This window comes from Aptenodytes forsteri, unplaced genomic scaffold (genome assembly GCF_000699145.1).
Source record: "Aptenodytes forsteri isolate BGI_AS27 unplaced genomic scaffold, ASM69914v1 Scaffold61, whole genome shotgun sequence".
Taxonomy (NCBI): domain Eukaryota; kingdom Metazoa; phylum Chordata; class Aves; order Sphenisciformes; family Spheniscidae; genus Aptenodytes; species Aptenodytes forsteri.
The window spans coordinates 6,801,996-6,817,241 of NW_008794443.1; the positions used below are offsets into that span (position 1 = coordinate 6,801,996).

Sequence of the window (15,246 nt, forward strand, 5' to 3'; positions counted from 1 at the left end):
GATGGAGAGTGGCTTGGTGAGCTCCTCCGCCAGCTCCCTCAGCACTCTCGGGTGGATCCCCTCTGGCCCCATAGACTTGTGAGCATCCAGGTGGCGTAGCAGGTCATTGACTGCTTCCTCTTGGATTATGGGGGGTTTATCCTGCTCGCATATGCAGAGGAAATACACCTCCACATGCTCATACACACATACACACCCCTACACCCCCCAGCATGTCCCCCCTTCTTCGACATGTAAGTCTTCCCTGCAGAGAAGAACACTGCCCTCTTTGAGAGTAATTTCCCCAGGCCTAGTATAGAGAAAGCCTGCTTTGGATAGTACAGTTAGAGAAGAGTGAAGACTAATGAAGTCATGAGCAAAAGTCAAAGTCTGCTGGGTATTCTTCCTGTGATTTCCTGTAATTAACAAAGATCTTATTATTTTACTTTATAGCCTTAATTTTGAATGTTCAACCTTTTAAAAGCTTAGGGCATCCTTAAGACTTTGTAACACTTATCTCCATTAAAGGATTGTTTTTCTTTTTAAGCAGGGCTTTGGGGGATATATAAGAAAGCAATCGAACCCTTGCTGATACTTGTAAATTGCTTCTTGCCTGGTAACATATATTATAAATGAATAAATCTGACTGAAAAATGTTGTTCCTATGCATAGGTCCTGTCCTCCCCAATCCAGATTGGATTTTCATGAAGTTCTTCTCTCAGCCAAAACTTCCATGCAGATGGCTTTCCTTTTATAGCCTTAATTTGAAGACTTCATTACAGTAGACCTGGATAGAAAGGGACATGGCCAGCTATGCCTGAGTTCCTCAGATAAAACCTCTCACATACATCCTTTCATGTAGCAGCCTGCCCTCACATCCCTTGAGAGCTGAATGCCGTGGCTGCACCAGCTTTGCCTGGATTTCAGACCATCAGCCTCCTCCTCCTGTTTTCCATCCAGGTTAACTCAACAGGCCCAGCTGTATCCCAGCAGAATTTGCAAAACTCTTGTATTCGTGAGATTAACGTGCTGGTTGTACATCACTCCTGATGAAAAGAAAGCACTGAAAAGAGCTAAAATAGAAAAGCCATATGTGCCTGGCTCCAACTTGCTGTTTACCATCTCCATCAAAGCACAGGCAAGCCTCACTGCCACCGAGGCAGCCTAGCAGGTCTGGCAGCAAACAGCTCCCGTGTTTATCACTAAACCCCATCTCTCAAATAGGAGAGTCTGTAAGTGTTTATGTCCTTTCTGGGCTGGCCCATCAGCCCCGTGGTGTGACTCTGGAAACAGAAGCTTTCAAATAATGTCCTCAACACTGTCCTCCTTAAATCACTAAAAAATGTTTACTCAAAAGTGTTTTCTCTTGCTTCATACCTTGCCTGATTGGACCAGCAGCCCTTTCCAGTTTAGTCCCGTGTAGTCTCATACAATAGTATTACTTAGAAAGACCGAAATTTGCATGATAGAATGAAATCATTCTCCACAGAAGTTAACAATTATTCCATAATGAATTGGGCATTTGGGAAGGAAGGTGATGAAGAGGTGTTTAGTGTGTTAGGAATGATAATGACTCTCTGCCATTTTACAGCTTTGATCCTAAAAATATTCGTTTTGACTTGGTGAGCCAGATTCTTTGTCTCCTCTCTTTGTCCTAAATCTCTAACTTAACATAACTGCTGATTGTGGCTCTCTTCTCTGGCATGTATTTTAAGGGATGTTTCAGGGACATGTCAGGGTGCGATGGTGTCAAGTCTGGGAAGCTCTGTGCTGATGTCCTCCTCAACTGGAAGATGATCTTCAAGTATTGCTGCTAGTTGATAGAGTTCAGAGCAACACATGCTCATTACATGAAAATTCTTCAAAATGAAGCAATAGCTATATTTATGTACATGCTCGCAACAATCCTTTCTAGGAAAAAAAATGGGAAATATTTAAATGCATAAATAAAACAAAACAACCATGATCCGAAGAGGAATCGGATCGCAATGGCATGGCTGATATTTCTATTTCCACAGAAACTGGAATTGGGATATACAAGTAGTCAGAAAGACTCTACAGGGTTTTCATTTTCATAGTAGGTCACTAGTTTGGTCATGACTGACATAAAAAATAGTCACTGCCTTGATTCCCATCCCCAATTCCCAGAGCAGCTGGGCTGGCTGTGGGCGTTTTCTGCACACACACCCATTCCTAGGCAAACACTGTTTGCTTTTTCTGCTCTTTCCAAGAGTGGGACGGCTACAAGTTGCATCAGAGTCCAAATCTTGGACACGAAGGAGGTCAGTTAGTGGGAAGCAAAGCCAAAGGGACCAAAAAATATCTTTTCCAAAATGCTTATTAACAAGTAATGTTAAAAACCTGGAACAGTTTTACAATGAGGGGAACCAGCAGGCAGCAGAAGTAGGCTGACACTCCCACTGTGGGCTGGCTGTTGAAAGCTGACATGACTCAGAGGCCCGTGAAGGACATTTTAGACTTGCTGCGGCTCAAGGGTGGGAGACCACGCTCTGGTAAAATGCTCACCTCTGTGGGTCCTTCCCAGCACTTCAGGCTAACTAGAAAGTGCTCCTGTGGGAAGTTACAGCATGGGTACATACAAGCATTTCAAGAGCAAGATCCAGTTATACCCCAGTGTTTTCTGAGAGGGCTAAGAAGAGAACGTCAAGCGTGGTTACCTCATCTTTTAGGTGGACATTCCCAAAGCAAAATAATTATGCTTACATGCTTCTCAGGTATTGCTTAATTGCAGCATGGTTTTGAGGATGGATTAAATTTTGGGTACTTGTTAGCATATCACATATTAGTATATAAAATGCCTGACCCCACAAAGGCAAAATGAAGCAATAGCTATATTTATGTACATGCTCACAACAATCCTTTCTAGGAAAAAAATGGGAAATATTTAAACGCATAAATAAAACAAAACAACCACGATATATAACTGAACAAGAATATAATACCCATTAAAAAAGAAACCTAATATTAAATATGAAAAAATGAAAATGTTCACCTGTACTTTTTTGTTCTTTAGCACAAAAGAAAGTATTTGGGTAAGCACAGCCCTGGCTCTGAATGCATTCAGTGTACTTATGAATAGTATAAAATCACATAGAGATATAATCAAATGTGATAACCAAAATTATTCACAGAGAAATGAATCATAATCATGGGACCTTGAGTTTATACAGCCATCTGCCAAAACCATTGAAAACAAACAGGTCTTGAAATATGTCCAGAAGGATATCGCAGCCAAAATCCAGTCATTCAATGAGAGAAGTGAATATTGAAATCCAACAAACTTCATAGATAATGCGCTGCCTGCAGTTGTTGTGCCAGAGCTTTAGGTAACTGTGTATGAACAAATGCTAAAATAAACCCACTCATCATAGAAAACATTGCCTCTAGGGTGTTGATTTTCATTTAGTCTGTTGTTTTAGATTGGATTGACAGATGATATTCCTCCTATTAGGAGGATCCCTCTGAATCCTAGCCAAGTCTCTACTGTACTTTGGAAAAAGATAACTTCTCTCAGCTGTGTCTCGTCTCTGAGGCCAGACAAAAAATAGGAGAAAGAAGTGATAAAAGGAGCATCAAAGACTAATATTCTGTCATATTTGATGCATTCTGGTACTTCTTATATGTTTGTCAAAATGCTTCAGTTCATGCAATATTTCTAAACTGATTGATAGAGTGTTGTTGTATTGAGAAGACCCACCAGAACTTGTTGTATATGAATTGTTATATATGTTATATATGAATTTTCATCAAAAAGTTGATGGAGTCCTTACAGAGAGCCCTCAGCCTGGTGAATCCGTCCTATTCCTGATACTGAAGTATCAAAAAGGAGCTCTTTTTTTTGCTCCAAAGCTTGAGCAGAAGGATTCATGGACACCGTTCCCCTGGGCTTCCCTGCAGCCGTATCTCATATGAGGTGGATGCTAAGGTTTGGGCCCTTTGGAAAGCAGCCCTTCCTGGACCTTTATGCAATGGATCTCAGCTGATATTCTGCTCTTCCTATATGCACAAAATAAATCTTAAATGTCTCTCATAAGAATTTTAAATCTAGTGGGTCTGCTCCCTGAGGACTCCCATACAAAGAATTTTCGCTGTCAGAAAACAGCTGGAGTGATTTTAGGTTAGCCTTCCCACAGCTTGCACAAGTTTATACCTGAGAGAGAGGAACGGTTAGGGCATTCCTTTGCACTGACAGTCCCAGCAGCAGTAAAAAGTACTCAGGGAGAACCAAGTAACTTTGGGCTGCTCTCACCTGTGCAGGAGTGGCAGGGGCAGGTTAGCCCAGAATTTGGGATGCAAAAAAAATTTTCATGAACTCCTTCTCCATTGTGCCAAGTTCCACCTACACACAGCTGGAGATGAGGCTACTTCAAACAGATTTTCCATTCCTTTAATGCCTTTTGCATGGAACAAATGTAGTCCCACAGTAGCATAATCCAGGTCTCAACTATATGGTCAACAGACATCAACCATAATGTTCATCACTCATTCAGGGTACTCATTACAATTAGATTACCTAATCAAAAGCAATTCTGAGTTGAGGTCATTTAAGACTGATAAAAATTTCCTTTCACTTGAAGGAGGAAGATTTGGATCCGTGTGTTACTTGTCATGATGACTTGGGGACTGGCAGCAGCACAGAACTTCACTGCATGCACAACTTTCACAAAGAGGTGACAAACTCCCAGGGCCTTATTTTCTGTTACTTGCAATGTAGAGAGTAGAGGAAGGGGTTTATATATCAAATTCTCCAGACCTTGACTAAACTTGGAATGCTGGTGACTGAAAGAGATACATCTGTGTGTTGAAGCTGCTGCAGTAATTCTACGTTACTAGATGCTACCTAGAAGGTGGGAGAATCCTCAGTATCATCTTAATGGTTTTTAGCAAAGTTTTGCACTGATGGAAAGACCAAGGTGAAGATGATGGGCCACACTGGAGCTGCTGCAGCCAGTGTGTGTCATTCTTTAAATAACTGTATTAGCAGAAAAGGGGAACACCAGTGCTCTGAAGGAGCTGCAAGCAGCTTGGTGTTTCAATGTCTGTGGTTCAGAGCTCGCACTGCAGAGAAGGAGCAAACAGTTCTCCTAATTCCCGGCTAATCGATGTTTAAGAGTTCAGAGAGTCTGGCTCACTCCTCTCCATAGAGACAAATAATGTGGTATAGTTGGTGCTTATATTGATAACCTCAGGAAAGGGACCGAGGACTAAGTACTCCTCTCTTTGGAGGTTGTTTCTGTAGGTGGCATCTGAGATGCATTGGTGGAGTGGAGTGAGAGAAGCAGGCGTAACTGCCACACTAGCTGTACTTTCAAACACAGAACCTTACCTCAAGACTTTTTGGTCTGGTATCAAATAAGGAAAAAGAGAAAGCGCTGGATACCACATTCTTCTGGAAAAAAATAAAGTTGTGTCTGGTCTGGATCCTGCTGAAGTTATTCTGATGATAACAGGACTTTATCTAATAATAGTATCCTCATTTCCTTAATATCATTGATTCAGTAAATGTTTTGGACCAGGGATCTTAATTTCTTAAGGGAATATATCAGCTACACCTCTCGAAATTCCTGGGTAATGACAGGAATTCCTGTGTTAAAATCCTGAGCAGCTAGAGCAGCTAGCACTCTCTTCCATTTGCTTTTAACAGTGTATTCAAAAGTGGCTGCTAAAGAAACCAATCTGTCCAACATGTTGTGTCCAGGTGCTTCTGTAAAGTCAGTGTCAGACTCTTGTCATCCGTGATGAAGTCAAGAAGAGAGGGTCCTGTAGGACTACAGAGGGGAAATGTTCAAGGCTTGATTCCAGTTACAGAAGAAGAAAGAAAACAAAACTTTACTCAGTGGATTAATGCATTACAAGGTTACTGTAAATGTTGTGGCTTTTTATACAGTTCAGAGTCCAACTTTGATGATAAAAACTAACTCCTAACTCCTGCCTGTGTGTGTCATAGAAACATGCCAGTGTTTAGGGAAGAGGTCAAAATATTTTTAAAATTCTATGGACAGTGTAAATAAAAATTACATATTTGCTACAAAATACATTGTTTACAAGTTATTTCACTTATCATCATTAAATGGCTAGATAACATATATAACCATTTTCCAGCAGAGGGAGTCTGTCGATATGGAGTGAGAACATGCACTGTAGTCTGCTGCAAGCACGAGTTTGAGATTAAAATTAATTACAGTGCCAGTAGGAGACAACAGCAAAAAGAACATAACCAAGAGCACAGGACCGTATGGTCAAATTTTGCCCTGTGTTGTTCAATTACGACTTTTGTTGATATGAAGGAAATCAATATACACTGAAACCCATGGCAGAGTTTAGTCTGGTATTAGGGACTGCAATATTTACCCCGTGGTCAGCAGAAGACCTTGATCTGGCTCTGGAGATCCTATATTGCTGAATCACTAGTTGGCAGCTCCTCGCTGCAGGAGTTTGTTTCCCAAACTGCCCTCTTCCACTGCCCTCCATCTCCAGGATGCAGCCCACACTCCCCTCCTTTAACCGGTCCGAGAGCTGCTGGTGTAGGCCTGGGTGCCCCCACCCACATGCACACTGAATGCCCAGGCTGGAGGGAAGGGATGAGCAGCAACCCCTGCAGAGGGATGGAGGTCCCCATAGCTGCTGCTTTCCTTGGGATCAACGGGTGACCAACGTCAGAGACAGCTCACCCAGCTCCTGCGCTGGGAGCTGCTCCTCCCGTACACCCAGCCGAGCTTCTCTTCACCTCTGTGGCAGCCCTGGGGTTCAGCAGCTTCCACCCCGCACCCAGAAACCAAGGTGGTTTGTCTGCCCACGCTTCTCTGAAACCTTCCTCAGATACTTGCCTGTAGCTGGTGAGCTGCTCCCGTCGGCCAAAATGTCCGTATCATCACCAAGGGAACTGCTGCTCCCAGTGCTTGGTCTTGCTTTCCGTATTTTCAATGTTAAATACAAGAAAGCTTTTAGGAAGCTCTCCCCTAATCCTTACTATAGGAAAGATAATATATTTCTTGCCCCAGGTTTATTCTGACGGAATAATTATATGTGATGCCAGAAGTTTCTCAGAGAGAAAAAGCAATAGCATTTTTTTCTCATAAGCAGCACATGCTATTCTATAAGTGTAAATGTAGAAAGATTAATCAAAGCCTTTGCTTTTAACAAGAATTTTTTTTTAAAAGGAACATTTTCCTTCCAGAGTGTGTAAGTTACATTTAGCAGGTCTATACAGGTTTCCATGAATAGTTTCATGACTCTTCTTTACTTGTCAGGTGTGCAGATTGACTTTTCAAACCCAGATCTCACCCAGCCTTAACTAGCAGAGAAATCTCCATTCCTCCTGTTCTCCTATGTCACCCAGAAAAAAATAAACATTACAAGTACTTTTCGTATGCAACATAGCTGAAAGTAATCTATATTTTACAATACATTTCAAAACATCTCCATTCACCAAACACCACCTCTGCTCTACAACAGTCCATAGCAAAGTGAGCCGAGTGGCACGTCCACCCGCATTTCGGCTGGTCCAAAGCGGTTTGTGCCACTTTGCTGGGCTGCGAACTGCAACGGCAAAGGGCAGGGATGCACTCCTGTCGGGCAGCTCTGCTCTGAGGGTGCATCTGGCAGCAGGCAGAAATAAGTGGCTGGGGAGCAGCAGGAGTCTTAAACCACTCAGCTTGTTTGCACAGTTAATGTGAGGTACAGTCCTTGGCCTCTCACTGTTATTTCAGAGGAAATCTGGAGACATAAATCCACACTGAACTTCATTCTCCAAATACATGCGAGTATGCTAATTGCAGGGGGATTACTCATGGTTGTGAAATGAAGCACAAATGGACATGTTGGCAGGATCAGTTCCTATGTTCTGTCAAATAAATACATACATTTGCTCAGAAACAAAAAGGGGATAAACCAACTGAATTTCTTAAAACAATCGAAGTAAGTCACAGGAATGTCAAAACAAAGCTGATAGTAGATTTTTTTATTTTTCCTTTTTCAATTTAAAGAGGATGCTCTGGCTGGGAAATTCAGCAGGAGACCCAGGATTAGAAATCACCCTTTGTCCCTTTTACACCAATCACTGGCTTGCTAAATTACTTGGTCACTTCATTTTTATTGTGCCTGTTTACCAAGCTACCAAATAACATTTTATATATATATATATATATATTTTATATATAACAATTAGGCGTTTGTACCTCTGCGTCTCCCGGGACAAGTGTGCCATACTGTGGGTTTCTGTTCACCGCTCCCCCCTGCCTGGCCACAAACTATTATTTTTCAAGCTCTCCCTGTGTTTCTCTGCTTTCCTTCCGCTTTCTTGCCCTGGCACAGCCTTCTCCCTGTCACTCCCCTGCTTCCCTACCATGGCCTTTTCCTACAAAGCTGCTTAGCTGACTGTCTGTGATCCCATTACATCCAACATTGCCCAGCGAGTTCAAACTCACGTTCAAGCATGCCTGTGTTTATAAGGCGTCTGTGCCAATATATACTAACTCACGGGCCGATGGAAATTTCAATGCCGTGGGAAACCTGGCAGAGAGGCGGGACCAGGTGGGAGTCAGCGCTGTGGAAGTGGCCCTGCCTACCCTGGCAGCGCCAGGATTAAAGCAAAGGGGAGGAAGAGCCGAGTGAGTTAACACTGAAGCACCACTGCAGCTGTGACTTGGCGGCTGGCTCAGGAGCAGGGTTGGTGAGGCCAGGGATGAGGAGCTCAGGCTGGGTTTTTTCATGGGGCTGTCTGATTAGGGCGTCCCTGGGGACGAGTGTGATGGAGAGAGCCCAGAGCCACCTTTGGGAGGGAGCTGGTTTGTAAGAAGTGTTTTGGGTTGATGGCAAGGACCTGGGGTGGGGGTGCTGTACATTCAGGTGCTTTGGGAGGGCAGAGATTCGCTAACCGATAGCCAGGCAGGAGACAGAAGGATCCAGGTCCCAGTGAGACAGGACATTTGGCCATGGCTGCAAGGAGCTGGCTGGGAGGACAGTGACCAAGGGGAAAGCGTTTGTCTCCAGGGAATATTGCACCTGGACACAGAGACTTTTGTGATGCTTGGATGGTCTCCTTCCTTATTACTGCTCTTTCTCTTTCATGTGTGTGATAAATGTGTGTGTGTGTGTAACTTTTTTGCACAAGAGCTCTTCTGACCCTGATGTCCCATGGGATGAAGACCGGTACCACAACAGCTGCATGCCCTTGCTCTGTACGGTGAGCAGCAGGACATTACCTGCCGTGCTGCAGGAGAGCCGAGCAAAAAGGCTTGCAGGAGGCAATGCCCATGCAGCACCACCGGCTCTCTGACCTCCCCGTCCCTCCACGCTCACCTCCCACAGCTGTGCTCCTGCTCTCGCTTTTCCTCTTCCCCTGGAAAATCGTTTTTCCCTCTTTCTCCCTAGGCTGGGCTACAGCTGGTGCTTTTCACATCACTGCTCAACTGGCCAATTTTCCCATCCTGTTCTTTCTGCCTCGTGTCTCTGTCCAGAGGGTTGTTCACCCTGATGTCCTCCCCTGGCTAGCCCTCTCTCCTGACTCACCCGAGGTACGTGCTGAACATAGCAAGCGAGTCAGAGACAGAGAGAACAAAAATTAACAAAACAATGAGGAAGACAAAGTTGCATCATAAAAAAAGTCGAAAGAACACACCATTAGGTTTACAAAGTTAAACTCTCAAAAGCTGGACAAATCCAGACCTAATGCTGCCTTGGGAAGCATAGTTCAGCCCCCTCTTCCCTTCCCCCACACAATGTGTATTATGTGACGATTTAATCGTTTGACTGCATATTATTTTTCCCATGGGACTAGCGCCTCATTTAGTGTAAAAGCAGGACAGCGTCTGGGAATGAAGCCGGTCTCTACATTTCCTGGACTAAATGTGTGACTACGAGCCCCATTTATCACCGTACAACCCAGAGAGTGCACTGAATTCAGAGCTGCCAGCTGCTTCGTGAGGTTTTCTGGGGTAGCTTTCCTGCAGCCTCTGAATGTTTTGCAAACATGATTGTCATCACAGGGTGTATCTAAGGTGAGGAGATACTATTTCCAGGGAACTGGGAACTTTTTATTATGATTCACTACACCTTTTTGCATACTCTGTCAGCCCTGACATTTGTTCAGAACACTTTATATTTTAACTAACTGCTCCAGCAACTTCATTTGCTGTTCTGAGTGCTTGGTGCTTCTATAAATCTATAACCTAGATGTCTCCTACCAGGTGCCCCAAAATAAGAAACCATCAGCCAAACACAGACATGCAGGTAACTCATCTAGAAACGACCCTGACAGAGGCAGGGAGAGTTTCTAGTTCTTGCAGCCGCCGTTTCTTTCCTCAGCTGGCAGATTATCCCTTGTTTTCCCACAGCCCTCTGCTTTGTATCTCCACGTCCCAACTTCTGCAACAACTGATAAACTAGGACTTGGCTTGGTATTTGACCCCGAGTGAGTACACCAGATGAGCTTCCCACTACCTGACACTATTGAGAACTTACGCTGTTGTAGACATTGTTCGACTAATCTGTTGCTGACCATCCTCCACCGAAAAATGCCAGGTTAGTGCACATCATTTTCCCCAGCATGAATAATCTCTTACTTTCTAATTCAAAATTTGCTTCACAAGCTAAAACGTAGTAAAAAGAAATGTCATTCCACATTTCAAACTTCTGTGGTGGCATTTGCAGCCTTAAAAATCATCTTTGCTCTTATTCAGCCGATACATACAAGGGAAGAATAAGCAAAGATTCTTAATCTGCAATGGGGGGACAGGGATCATAATTTTTAGACATGTTTGTACTGTAGAAGACCTCACCTGCACAGTGCTCAGTGTCAAGGCATATATTCATTTCAAGTACTGACACTCTGAGAAGAAAAATATTCGGGCTCTGCAAACTACTTTCTCCTAATGCTTCTGTTTTTCCCAGATTTCTCTGTTCTGAATCATCATTATACGGAAATGGAGAAGTCTGGGGACAAAATTCTTACCGTTAATACGCTTGGCATTTCTGGCTTTATTGCACTGGATTCCCCATGCCAAATTGCTAGATTAGTTCAAAGGACTCTAATGAACTTGAAACATAGCCAATTACCCATGAATTATAGATTGTTTCAGGTATTGCACCTGCAGTCATTGCTGTTCCTCTCTTAATGCGGATAGGGGTAAGATGAGCTCTTTTGACTATTTTTCTCCGTGATTGTTTTTGCATGTTCTTCTAGATGAAAGACTTTCATAAGGGGGGATACATTTTTATACGCTAGGAGTCAGCTTGACAAATTGCTGATTAATGCACAGCAAGGATACAAACTTGAAAAAAAAGTTTCTTACACAGGCTACTTGTAAAAAGCCAAAAAGTACTTCAAATAACAACAACATAATTAATAATTATAAAAAGTAATAATTTATAAATGCCATGTATAATGTAACTACATTTTTTACTGATGGCAGGATTAGGCCTAGAAGCATTTTTAAACTTTACAGATGTAAACCCGTATCTTCTAAATCCATCCAAGAGCAAATATCCCTGTTAGCACTTCAAAAATTGGACTGTCATAAGATGGGTCTTTGTACTGAAATTCACTTTTTATTTATTTTGCTTGTTACAACTTGTATTGAAAACAGAACGTCAATGTTTGCTTTTTCTCAAGGCATAGCCAATACATGTATTTGCTCTTTTTTCAACTGTTGCATAAACTTTGCAAGGCCAGAATTATTTGTTTAACTTTCTGGGCACTCTGTCTGGAGATCAATTATTTTATCAGTGTCAGCTACACTTATATGCTACATTTCATCAGCTATAAATTAGATGTGGTGCTACAGAGATACCTACACACAGCACATCTTAGACTTGAAGCGTCCAAGGGAGCAGATAGATGTTTCACTTCAGTTTTTAGTCAGACACGTCATGAATGTGTCCTGTTGGACTGGACTAGGCTCAGGAGGTCCATGGTTAGCTTCATCCCCTGACTGTGCAGGGCCACGATGTTGCACATCTCTACTCTATAACCGTGCTGGAGGCCAGGTGGCCTCCTCAGGAGGCAGGCTGGCACGAATGCAGCCAGCCAAGGTAAGAGCAGCAAAGGCCAAAGGCACAGAGTGCAGCTGCCAGAGCCCTGTAGAAACAACTCGGAGAGCAAGGTTATGGTGGCGTCTGCTTCCACTGTTTGCTAAAGGTACCATTGCCCCAAGCGACTAGGCTGAAACCAGCTCACATGCCTCCAAGTGCTACAACTTGCTTTCTTGGCCAAACTGCAGATGTTACAGTAATCCTAAAACATGTATAACTCTGATTTGTCTATAATGTACTGATGAGTATTTGGATCAAGGCAGGGATGTGCGACTGTGGGCAAATGGTGAAGTACAGAGATATGGTTGATGTAAGTGCCTGATACCTATGATAACTCTGATGCAGTAAAGAACTAGGCGCAGTATTAAATGCAACGTAATAGAGCTGTGGGGCTCGGAGCCACAGACATTTGGCCTTGTAATGTTTCATTCAGGTAACTTCTGTGAAATGCAGTTCAAGCACTAATTGCAAATTCATTTCATAGCATTTGGGCTTAGCCATGAAGAAACGTTTTTATGACTTGCTTCAGGTGCAATGCTCAATATCAGCAGTGAACAACCAAACAAATGCCTATAAAAAGTCTCCTTTGCAAGCGTCTTAGGGACTCAAGACCAATTGAGATTTATTTAAAGCGTGTTCCTTAATGATTTTTGTGGATGCTATGTACTTTAACTCCAGCAAGAATGGAGGGATTCCCAATTATGAAGGAATTTTTCCAGGCAAAAATAGGACACAGGGCATATGGAAATAATAAGTTTGTTTGTCAGATGGGCAGACATAAATCACACACCTGGGCTGTATTGTTCAGAGAATCTTGCTTTTCTATCTTAGAAACCACAGTTTTTGTCTGCAGTTACTTGATAGCTTGTTCTTACTGAGTGAATAGGATTTACCATGTCAGAGAGGATACATGGTATGATTACGTGGTCATTTTACTATACAGCATGGTCATTTTACCATACAGCAAAAGCAATGTTAATCACATCAAACCCATGCCATTCAAGTATTGAGTGGTCATCCAGAATCATTCATAGCACAGACCTAACACTCACTACAATGTTAAGCATCTAAAGGCAATTGTTCTTTTGCTGATGGACACGTTAAGCAGGAAGAAGAGTGGAATGGATCCAATATGTTATTAGTTACAAACTGGTAAACTGGATCTATTAGTAATTTTAATTGTCTCTTACAATTGTATTGTAGAAAACAAGCCTGAACAGGCAGGAAAACACACTATGATCTGAACAAGTCTTTTTCACTTATTTTACTTAATTTTTACATATTTAAATTTTCTTTAAGGTATTTGCCGTTGTTTGTATTAATTCTCAGAATACATTGCCCCAGCACGCAAGACAAGTGTTATATAATTTCCTGTCTCCTTTGACGAACCGGAGTTTGGGAAGCACACGTAGCCCTTTCAGAGATGGGTGAATGCTCTATTCCTCCAGCTAGAGGAGGGCTCAGTTGCCTGCCTGCGTGTTAGGTATGTATCCTAAGTTTGGAACAGGTACGGTGAATTAATTTCCTAACTTTGGAATAAGGTAAAAAGAATAAGTTGAAAACGAAGGAAGGTCTGAACTTGACTGAATGTAGCAGTGCTGTTGGCCTCTTGTTGTCCTTTGGTAAAAAATTGCAAAGGATGCTTTGTTGTTCCTGTAGTCCCTAACAGTTTTATAGAATATTCTACGCATGGACTTCTCTGTGGTTACTTTAATGCGCACTGCCATGTTCCTTGCAGAACTGCAGAATGCCTGCAGGGTTTCTGGGATGCTAATTGGAGTTTTGGACATTGGAGACACTAATTGTTACTTAGAAACACTTTTAAGTCATCTTAAGTATGGATGGAAGCGAGGAATCCCGGGAAGTTATTTTTGCTCCACTGCCAAGACAAACACTTCAAACCAGTGGTAAATAGATGAGGTAATTACAAATATCAGTTTCTTTGACTGATTTAGCTCAGTCTAACTGAAAACTCTTTTGCAACAGAAGGATATCCATTAGGTAGGAATTAATGCCATTACCTGAGATGCGTTCTGCCACCTAAAAAAAATTGCAAAAGAAGTCGCTCAGACTAGGAGAGGGGAGCAGCTGCCACGGAGGCTGGATTTCTGAAACACTGTTTACAAAGAGGTGGTCCTTCTGGAAAATATTAATTGCGTTTTTCTCTGTACTCATTACATCACCCAACCTGCAAAGGCATCTGCTTGCCAGATGCTGAAGGGTATTTGCTGGACTACTATTTATCTGATAGTGAAAGTGCCACTTTGTACTAAAGAGACAGGCATAGACGGAGTTGTCTGAGAAGATAACTGAGGGTGAAAAAGTGTCAAACAGAAATGCGCTGTTGATTTAAATTTTAATCTTTACACGGAGTTAATTTCACCCACAAATTTCCCAAAGCAAAAAAGCTTTTGGATCCTGAAAAGCAGAAATCTTAAATTAGGGGCCTTGGGGGGGGTCTCAGAATTTAGTCCAAGTTATGACTACCTGGTGGGGAGAGTTGCACCTCGGCTTGGCTATTCCAACAGCCACAGCGGAGGGTGGCAACACAAGAGCTTGATGCTGACAGGGGTGGAAAGGGTCAGGGAGGCTTCTGGTGTAGTTTAAACAGAGCTTCAAAACCTGATTATCACAACTTCCTGGCAAATACCTCAAAGGAGGATTTTTCCATATGTAAGACTTGAGGATTTCGTTGGTGTTGTCTGCTGGCTAATGTAACAGAGGTGGTGCAGTATAAGATGCCTTTCATTATACCGTGAATGATTCAGTAATGTCACTAACGCCGTTTCCTACAGCATGACATTTGCAAATAAAACTGTGGCTCCATCCTTTCGATTTTATTTTTAGACATTCTTCTTTTGGCTTCAGAGCTCTGCCATACATTCCTGCGAAATTACAGGAACTACAGCCACGGGTGCTCATTTTCGTGGAGAAAACCACGGGAGGGGAAAAAAAAGGCAAATTAAAAAAAGCCTCTGTTACATGCAGCGATCAAAGGCGGGTTTGTGTGTCAGAAAGTCTCTCTACTTTTTCTACTTTTCCTAGCCTGCCCGGGCTAGCGGGAGCCGCTGCCTCCGGCCGTGAGCCCCGCCGCCAGCCCTGCCCGCTCCCGGCTGCTTTTCCTGGAAAGAGGGGCAGGAGCGGGGGCGGGCACCGGGCAGCGCCGGATCCCCCCGAAGCCCCGCTTTCCGCGAGCCCCTTTTATTTGGCTCTGCC

At 43.0% G+C, this 15,246-nt stretch overlaps 1 protein-coding gene across 1 annotated transcript in view; it reads left to right on the plus strand.

Moving 5' to 3' along the window:
- The first annotated feature begins 7,790 nt into the window (after nucleotides 1–7,790).
- TMEM45A (transmembrane protein 45A) overlaps nucleotides 7,791–15,246 on the plus strand; it is a 27,995-nt gene continuing 20,539 nt past the window's right edge. The window contains exon 1 of the mRNA XM_009289717.1: nucleotides 7,791–7,819. The gene's annotated coding sequence lies outside the window, so the exon portion shown is untranslated. The remainder of the gene's footprint in view (nucleotides 7,820–15,246) is intronic.